Raw genomic sequence first — 11,101 nt, forward strand, 5'->3', positions numbered from 1 at the left:
TTTTTAATTATCAATATCAGCACCTATTGTCGTGTTCATAGGAAAAGACTCTGAAAATAGCTAACGTTACATTTAATACCTATAGATTCTATGTTTTTGGGTAGGTACATATGAAATAAACACCCCAAACCCCAACATATTTACATCGATTCCATCATTCAAACTGTAGGGACAATAGATTTCTTTCACATTCCTATTGCGCATGCGCGCGAAGAGAACGTCCCATGTCGAATTAGATTGTATCCAGGCTATTTTCAACTTGGAGGGGGGGGGGGGGCATTATCGACAGTTGACATGAGCGTCGTAAGTAGCTTCGTAGGAGATGGGAATCTTCTGGCGACTAATGTACATATTTCGTATTAGATGGTACAATGGCTGTGGTAAAATGGTCTACTAAAGTTTACATCGGAATGGTTTAAGACCAAAAGCATTAACTCATTAACTTAGACGAAGTCTCTAGAGCCGCCTATCAAGGGTTTTAGGGATGCAAAATTAAAAGATTCATACAATAAAATGAACTTAATTGGAATGCATTAGGATATTTTTAACAATTAGAACTATAGTTATATTCACGCGGATTTTTAGTGAAGTTGAATTCTCAACATGTATCAGTATTTAAAATTTAATAAAATCTGCCTCCCCTTCCCCCTAAAAACAACAAAATCCCTACCTTTATCACAGTTCTATTTTCCCTTTATCGTTTCATTAAAAAAGACAGTCTGATTAAAATTATCTCTACTGGGTCTAGCCAGTAGATCTAACAGCATTGCGTGGACTCCTATGTCCAGGTGACATTTCATCTATAAATAACAATTTAAATATCGACCAATTACACTTCGCCTTTTATAGCGTTATTCGGGAGCAAATTCTAAAAATATCGGGCGAGACTATTTATGCGAACTTGTTGGTCTATTTCAACATTGAAAAAACAGGAGGGAAAAGTGCAGTAATAAACTTTGGATTGTATACTATTATCCTGTTCAATTATTTAGACCCAAAGTTTTTTGCAAATGTTACGTTTATTTCCTATTCGATATTTGTTTTCTTTGCATTTACATGAAAACAAACCCAAACCCCGATAGGTTTTATATACAAATCATCATATAAAATGCACGAAGTTGACTTAATTCCACTTTTTAAAAATCTCTGTGTCTTTTGAATGCACGTTATTTCTCCTATAAATAACTAAGGTCATTTGCATATCAAAACATTGGGATCTGAGGCTACGTGAAGGCCATTATAGCTTGTTTCACTAAATTAAGGTTATTATTGTTTTGCAGAGTGTAACAGCATTGTCTAATCTTTCCGTTAAACATAGATGTAAACAAACAGAACATGTAACCCTTTCTTGTAGGTGCATTATATTTAATAAATTTAGCTAATGTATTATGTATTTTTATTTTATTATATCAATTATATATTAGCATACCATACCTAACCTAACACAACTGAGGTGTAGCACAGTAATAAACACAAATCACCTCACACACCGCAGGAATGTGCTTTCCAAATTTATAAATAAATTTAATGCAGGGCCAGACCCAGAAGACCAGGGGGGGGGGGATAAAATGTCAAAGGCCACCAACATCAAATAATAATAAAAATGTTATTTAATTTGCCTCTAAATTGGGAACTCATACGTATATATATATATATATATATATATATATATATATATATATATATATATATCTATATATATATAGTATTTAGGGTGGTGCTAGGGGCTGGGGTTTGGGGGTTGGGGGTTACATTTGTAATGCGAAAAACCAAAGGGCTATTGTTCGGACTCGTATGGGTTCAACCACTTTTTCATCCCGCAGACACAGCCTTGAATGTTCAAAATACGATAGCATTGCTTGGTCAATAACATCATTATTTCGATCTATGACTGCACGTGCTATTGTAGCAATGTGTAAATCACGTAAAATAAAAGTTAGGTAGGGTATATAAATTCATTGAAAATGTATTAGTCGACATTCTTGTTATTGTTATTTCAGGAAAAATATGGGTAAATCGAAAAACACTTCAGTTGATGTAAAATCGTGTATTAAGAACGTTTTCGATTATTTTGAAGATGAATATCAGCGCGGTAGACCTAGGTATGCTTCTTATCGAATTGTCGATCGAGTTGCCGCTGCACTTAAAGTTTCGGTTTCAACAGTAAAAAGAACTTTGAAAAATCTAAGCTCTACGAATCCAAGCACAGAAATCACTGTTAAAAAACGCGACAGAAAACTCATCGATTTATTTGATAAAGATGTTATTAGACGACGAGTATACAGATTTTATAGAGAGGGCGAATTACCTACATTACATAAGATTAACGTGCCTTTAAGGGAGGAATGTGGAATCAACATATCCATATCAACTTTACGAAGAACACTCCATGACCTCGATTTTAAATACCAACATATGTCTACAACCGGAAAAGTGATTTTTGAGGACGCCAATATATCAGACAGGAGACTGTCCTATCTCCATGAAATATCCAGTTTACGAGAACAGGGGTATTTAATAGTGTATCAAGATGAGACCTGGGTGAATGTCAACCACACAACATCCCACCACTGGACAGATATCCACCCGGGCACAAGTACCGCCAATCACCTGCCGAAATCAGACGCTGCTGATCGAGTTCCTAAACTCTGTTCGGTGACTGGGAAGGGAAAAAGACTTATTATTTGTCTGTCTGTGATAAATATGGATTGATAGATGGCTGTGAATTGATCTTTGAGGCTAAAAAAAACAGACGGAGACTATCATGGTGAGATGAATCATGAAAATTTCATCAAATGGTTTGAAGAACAACTTATGCCTTCTCTACCAGAACCTTCTGTTATGGTCATGGATAACGCAAGCTACCACAACAAATTAACTGAGATTACACGATGTCCTGCACTAAGCGCTAAAAAGGAAGAAATTCAGTCGTGGCTACGAAACAAAAATATACCTTTTGAGAGTAGCATGACAAAGCCAGTTCTTTATGAACTTGTGAAAAGTAACAAATATGCAAAGCAATTTGTTACTGATGATATTGCTGAACGCCATGGGCACTTGTGTCTAAGACTGCCGCCAAGACATTCTGAACTCAATCCGATAGAACTGATCTGGAGTCAAGTCAAAGGGCACATAGCTCGTCATAATGATGGTAAAATGACCACGGTGCGGAGAGAACTTGCACATGCATTGAACTGTGTCACACCTACACACTTCTCTGACGCAGTTAAACATGTAATAAAGATCGAAGAAGATTTTAGAAAACAAAATAGTTTTATAAGAAATAAAATACCCCCTGTGATAGTCCCCCTTAACGAAGATAGTGATGAAGAAATGAGTTCGTCGACTGATTAAGTTATTTCTCGATACCCATCAGGAGTATTACTTTAATGTATGCATGAACTCTTTAACACCAAAAACAATTTATTTCCATATCATTCACTATCAAACAACCTAACAACCTATAAACTAATCGACTAGAAATGCATATAGACTACACATACATACGAGAGAAATGTTTATTTAACGACACACTCAACGCATTTGATATATACGTTTATGTGGCGTCAGACAAAACGGTTAAGGAGCATTATGACAGTGAGAAAGAAACTCGCTACCGCCACATGGGCCACTGTTTCCGATAAGCAATTTTGATAAGCAATAAGGGACGTTTTATATGCACCATCCCATAGACAGGATAGCACATACCACAGCCTTTACATCAGTTGTGGTGCACAGGCTGGAACTAGACACAACCCAATGAGTCCACCATGTGGGATCGATCAGTCGACCTACCATGAGCGAACGCTTTACCTCTGAGCTACGTCCCGCTCCATATACAAAAGAAGCCTTAAGTGGGGTTGGGGTTGTGCAGAGGGTCATACCTCCACCAATCGCATGCATACCATATTCTTCTCTCTCTCTCCCTATAACCATATAACCATAGATTAAAATAAGTTGAGTGCGTCGTTACATAAATGACGTCTCTCTCTCTCTCTCTCTCTCTCTCTCTCTCTCTCTCTCTCTCTCTCTCTCTCTCTCTCTCTCTCTCCCTTCAGCGCGCGCGCTTGTGTATTCTACAATATAATTATAATATTTGATACATATTTTTTTTTCAAACTGAGGTTTTGTCACTTGAACTCCCCACCTGAATCCGCGCCTGCTTCATGTTTACAGATATTTTCTTAAATATAGGTCATACTACGATTTGTGCGGATAGGACGATAGAACCGAACATTAGTTTGAAACGCACTATAGAATGATGCTTTTGATATGCAAATGACCTTAGTTATTTATAGGAGAAATAACGTGCATTCAAAAGAGACAGAGATTTTTAAAAAGTGGAATTAAGTCAACTTCGTGCATTTTATATGATGATTTGTATATAAAACCTGTCGGGGTTTGGGTTTGTTTTCATGTAAATGCAAAGAAAACAAATATCGAATAGGAAATAAACGTAACATTTGCAAAAAACTTTGGGTCTAAATAATTGAACAGGATAAAAGGCTATACCATCACGGTTTATTTTTTCGTCTTGAAACGAATTTTATATAAAATTTTATATTGCAATTAGTTTCCGGCATACTTCGTAATTCACCCAAATTATTTCGTATACCCTCGGCATAATCCCGAATGTTTTCAAATTCTTTTCAAATCACTGGCATGATTTTGCAAGTAAGGTTTTGATATGTCGAATGAAAGGTCAACTGGACATGAGCTCCAACGGGCTGCTGTTAGATCCACATGTAATAGTGGAGCTAATTTTAATTAGATTGTAATCAATACTACATGTCTATCTACAAATTATTTATTTATTCATTTTATTTACTTTTCACTATCTTTTATATCAGACACATACAGCTTCATTTGAAATATATGGTATTTACAAAGTTAAAAACAATTCTTTATTTATCTTATCTTATTTATTTATTTATTTATATTTATTTATTTATTTATTTAATTAATTATTTAATTAATTAATTTTTCTCTTTATTTCTTTCTTTTATTTACTCATCACTATATTTTATATCAGAAATATCTGGTATTTACGAAGTTTTAAATATACATGTATTTATTATTTATCATTATTATTATTTAGGGGGCTCAATGGTACAACGCTCGCTTGATGCACGGTCGGTCTGGGATCGATCCCCCATTGGGCTATTTCTCGTTCCAGGCAGTGCACCATGACTGGTATATTAAAGGCCGCGATATGTTTTATCCTGTCTGTGAGATGGTGCATCACTAGCAGCAAGTTCATTAAAAGACAAACGATAACCCTTTTATTTGCTTAACCCGTTACCATCGTGATATTCTGGGCCCCGTTTCACGAAGCTATCTTAGCACTACTATCGCCGTAAATGCCTACTGTCACGGGGATCCTATAATACCCGTAACTGAATAAAACACGATTATCCAAATATCTCTCCTAACTGTATATCTATTAGATCTCTCTGTAACGGGCAGTTCAAAACCCGCGTGGCTCTTCTAGGTATGATCAGAGATAAGATCTTATATAAAGTATGTATAATATAGCACGTTTAGTTCACTAGAAAACACAACAAAAACACAATACACTTTGGAATCTTTATTAACCTACGCTGACAAATGTACTGCCGCAGTAGTTAATTAACAACAACAAATAATAACAACCCAGAACTGATCACTTACTTAGTTAATCTCTAGGTGTCTAGTTTACACAATATTCTAATCACTTCACCGTGACACAACACCCACACGTGTGATAATTGAGAAACGCTGCCAGGGGAACTTAATTAGTAAAGGAATTACAACTCTATTCCTAACTGGTTAATTTTTAATTAACCCTTAACTACTCATTCAGTAACCTTGTAATACAGACTTAATACTGGTACATATCACCATAAAGACAATAACCTACAGTTTACCTAGGTCCTCTAGGATGACTGGCTAAGCTTTAATAATATTAGAACAATGAATCCTACAGTTTACTTCGTCAGATTACCGGAAACACCTTCTAAATAATATTGGTATAATACAGTATTAAAATATTTAAAGTCACATCAATCACATCAAGTTTATACTACAGAGCAGAAATAATATATAATTACCAGTCCGGACGGACAACGTTCCCTGGGAGCCTTCCTTTTGTTTCTCCCTGATATCTCTAAAACCCTAGCTATTTATTATAAAAAATCCGAATATCGCCTGGGGGCACATCGCGGCACCGAATACCTACAAGTAATATTTCCACAGCGACCAAGCCGGCATATTTTTCTTAGAAGCCTAGACTGGTCGTCGCCTAGTTCGCCAGCAATACCCCGATCGTACCGAACTCGCGAAGATATTACGTAACTACTGGCCACATGGCCTCCGCACCAGGTCTGGGTGTGTATTGAAAACAGCTCGACCACCGTCGCGCAGAGGTATTACGTAACAAAGTGCCCACCTGGGCTTAAGTGCATATTGGGGCTGCACACGGGCCTCTAAAACAATTAATATCGCCACAGGCGAAAACAAATTAAGAGCATGTTCCGTCACACCTACTATCGCCTCTTTAACTTTGTTCTACGATCGCCAGCCCGTTCCACGACGCAGTGGCAGCGTAGCTTACTATCATCGTAAATTACTGTGAAAATTTACAATAGGTACCAGGCAGTTGTAAGCCACTAACGTAGCTGTCAATTGGCTGTTAATTGATGATTTGGTCATTTTCTAAGAAGTATACTAACTTTTGGTATAAAATGGATCTAATATATACCAAATACCTTTTATAAAACTCGGCGTTCGATGAAAAACATTCTAGGCCATACAAACGTTACATGAAAATACGGGAGATAACTTTCATGTCTTATGCATTCGGCAATTATCGCTTAGCAAATGAAGTTACTTCATGGATGTCTGATACCATTGAATACATCCAAGATGTTCCGAAAAGTCGGTAACCAATTTATTATTTAACATATTCGTACTTCTTTGCAAAGAATATATTAATCATTAAAGGGGCACTTACGACTACCGTAAGATTGCTTCGTGGAACGGCTGTAAAGTTTACGGTGCCAGTTGAAAAACTATAATCATTGGTTACCCCATAAACTAAATATTAAAAATGACATTATTTAGTTACTTTCATTTGTGTATTTTTTCCACTTGAACAGAAGACGATATATTTAGTACGTTTAAAAAAAAAAAAAAATTAAATTTCTCTATTTAGCATTAAGTCAATATAATTAACCTTAGCTACAATTCTTTCGTGGAACGGGGACCAGTACTAAACATAACCATATTCCAAAATTAATACGCGAACGAAAAAACTTAAAAGTGGATTACGCAAAACTAGACAACCATTCACGCAGTTTTTAGAGACTTGAAATACAATCTTCTTTTTTATAATGTTTGAATAAACCGGAAAATAATCGCTTCTGGGTGCGATATTTATTTCAGTGCTACATCTGCGATGGCCTTGGTTACCCGATCAACAGAACTTGCTAAATGTTTTAGACCCCCTCTCCTCTCCCCTCCCTAGGAAGGTGCCAAAACGTGGGGGCACACACACACACACACACACAGATATATACATATAAACCATCGCTGCTGCTACTGGATCAAGAAAAGTGGGATTATCGAATAGGTTAAATTTGATTTGCGTAACTCAATTCTAATTTTATAAATGGATACAAAAAAATGTAACATATTAAATGCCTCCTCATAATCTGATTAGGGAAGCAAATAATCAATAATTAAATAATTCATGACGTTTGCAATATCGCCATCACCCTCATAAAGAACACCATTGTTTTCAGTAAGTGGAAATGTTGATTTGGAATTATCTTTTTGTTTTATATATCCGTGCTTTTTAATATATTATATCTAGTTTCGTATTATAATCAATGTTTAGCATTACGGATACTTGAGATAACTTTGTTACGCGCCTCTCCTAATCTCGTTGTGTATTTTTCTTTGTTTGCCTTTGTATGACGTCTATTAAAATCGTAATATTTCCATTCATCTAAGGAGAATTGTTTCGTCTAATAGTAACAGATTTGTGTGGAATAAAATCATCAGTTGATCAGTGCAATTGCTTATAGTTGTAACCATTAACTCGGCTATAATACAATATTGTTTAACGAACTTGGCATCATTAAATTTTGTTCAACGGATTATACCTGTCTAAAAATTTCGCAATGCTCGACACTCGTCCATAGGCGGGCGGGGGCAGGTTGGTTTCTGGCTGATTTAAACGAAAGTGTCCGAATCTGGATAACAACATTTGCTTTTAATATTTGTATTAATGCCAAACATAAGCGTAGGAGACAGAGGGGCGGGAGGTAAGGCCAACTGCCCCCCCCCCCCCATAGTGCCTAGTGCTGGAGCAAAAACTCAAATTTGGGCAAAATGATAGATAATCGTGTAAAATGTGTTAACCTGAGACCGTTTCACCACGTATTTTTATCATTCTACCATCAAAATTAGTTGCAATCCACGTAAAAATGCGTTGTGATCGTTTGCAAACCTATATAGCTGTTTGGAAGTAATCCTAATATGAAAAATATATATATTGTTATCCAGATTCGAGCATTTTCGTTTAATTCGGGAAAAAGCTAGCCTGCCCCCCCCCCCCCCCCCCCCCCCCCCCGTAGAAAAATGGGAGCTCATACGTCTATGCTGACAAACGAATCATTTCGCATTTTTACATGGCTTGCAACTAATTGTGTGGGTAGATTCATGGTAAAAACGCCTCAGTTTACCACATTATGCCCGAATATCTATAATTTTTGCCCGACTTTGAGGATGTGCTCCAGCAGTAGGGAGGTGCGGCAACACCCCCCCCCCCCCCCCCCCCCCCCCCCACACACACACACGCCGCCCATCTCTTCCCTGTCTTATACGCTTATAAAAATGTGCTCGTCTTTGGGCATACTTTCTATGCTCTTTGACATCTTCCTGAGCAATTCTGAGCACTCGTAATGCATCCATCAGCACTGTTCAGTTCGTTTTGTTGATGAAAAGTGTCGATAACTTTGACTTAAACAACCCCTTTCGTGCGTTTAAGTATTTCAATGCATTTTAAACGCAGGTGTAAAACTTAGTGATCTTGATTATACGCATGTAACATAAACGTGCTTCGTAATTTGGTTACTAAAATACACACGGCTGTTTTGGATAGTTACACGCGGTTAAGGGACAAACACCTTTCGTAAATTCGTCCCTATATATTAATTCACTCACCTTGCTAACGCAGTTTAGTTCTTAGTTTTGTTACACTGTCGTCTCAGTGACTTTCGTCGCCGAGTTTCCCGACACCTGGACAACACACCATTCAATCGAATGACAGTGAACTCTTATTACAACTTACACGATGGGCAAGCTGACCTTTGTTGGTTTCAGACAGTTGATTGGCTATTGGCCATTCTCGGGGCCAAAAAGGCCCATATAGACTGGATGCGGCGCGTGCGTGCGTGCGTGCGTGCGGTCCGGTAAAAATAAAAAATAAAAAATTGAAATACATTAGTTTCCGTCTTCGATAGAAAAGTTGGCGTGAGCCAACATTTGCGTCCATGATAGGCGTGTGGTACAACAGCTTGTTTTGATCCACTCATAGCGTCTAGACTGGAAGAGTGCGCCTTAAGAGGCGGAACACTGCCCAGTAGGCGTGTGGTACAACAGCTTGTTTTGATCGACTCATAGCGTCTAGACTGGAAGAGTGCACCTTAAGAGGCGGAACATTGCCCGGTAGTAAAGCGCTCGCCAGGGGCTTGTAACACGAACCACTCGTAATTTTACTCCTCACCTAGGACAGGCGTAAATTTCCAGATTTATGACAAAATTTAGTTCTAACCCAGACCAGCATTGACGTAACATTAAGCTGGATTTATACTTTTGACGCCGTCACCCGCCGTAAACGCTAGCATACGCCGGTTGGCGGCGTCATCTGCCGACTGCCAGCAGACATGACCGCGTGTTTAGCGTCATTGCCACAAGTGCTAATCAACGCTCGCAGGCGCCGACCTATTTTCATTCTACAGACAGGATAAAACATACCACGGCCTTTGTCCAGTTGTGGAGCAATGGTTGTAACGGGAAAAAACCCAATCAGAGAATGAGTAAACCAAGGAGGTTAGTACAGTCCGAGTCCATTAATTTTAAATCATAGAACATCTCCCAGAATCTCGGCCCAACACCTCGCCAATGGCTCGCTAGGCATTTTCCTTCTTCATTTGGTCTTTAAAATCGGACCAAGTCAGGACGTACAAACACTTTAAACGTTTGAACGTCATTGATTAACGTCTCATCTATCTTTTGCATGTTTTCCATGTCTGTCGAACCAATCTAGTGCACTCCCTGTTATATGTGTTGTGGAATGATGTGGCTACTTCTGCTTGGTTTAATTGCCGGCGTTTTCAAGCGCACAACATGAAAGTTCAACACAGTTAAACTCTTGAAATGTTTATGCCGACATGCGCCGGTTTACGTCGAGTGCTCGCTGACGTTTAAAGTATAAACCTATGCGCTGGCGTATGCTAGCGTATTAAGGTGGTGACGTCGTCAAAAGTATAAATCCAGCTTTAGTTTGTGTGATTAAAAAGGCGAAGGCTGGTATGATTCTAACCCTAATCAGGTCAAGTAATATGATTTAACATTCAGAATAAGCTGTTGTAGCACACGCCTGTCATGGGCGCAGGTGTCCGCTCTTGTCGGCTCCTCCGTCCAGGACAGAAAAGGGTGAGGGTGGGAGAGGGGGTCGCCCAAGGTGGCATGTGCTAGAGATCGGAAGGTGGCGAGGGTGGTGGTTTTGGTGCTATTCTGTTTGTAAATATCCCATGGGATTATAGTTTTCACTTAGTTGGTTGAATGCTAGCTCGTTGCTGGAATCTTGTCTTCGTAGAGGCTGTGATTTGACTCTTCTAGTCCTTAGAAGGACCGTTGGGGGGCCGTTTTAAGCGCGTCCGGAGAAGGCACTGTAGATTGATGGGAGACACCTTATGAGATTGCCGTAGTGCTGTTTTAGTGAATACGTACTACCAAAATATTTACGACTGCTTCGAGTTACAAGTCTCCCTGCTGTTTAAAATTTGAGTAAGTACACGAAATTCATATAAGTGTCCAATTTCAAAATAATTCT

Source organism: Gigantopelta aegis, chromosome 4, assembly GCF_016097555.1.
Source record: "Gigantopelta aegis isolate Gae_Host chromosome 4, Gae_host_genome, whole genome shotgun sequence".
Lineage (NCBI taxonomy): Eukaryota > Metazoa > Mollusca > Gastropoda > Neomphalida > Peltospiridae > Gigantopelta > Gigantopelta aegis.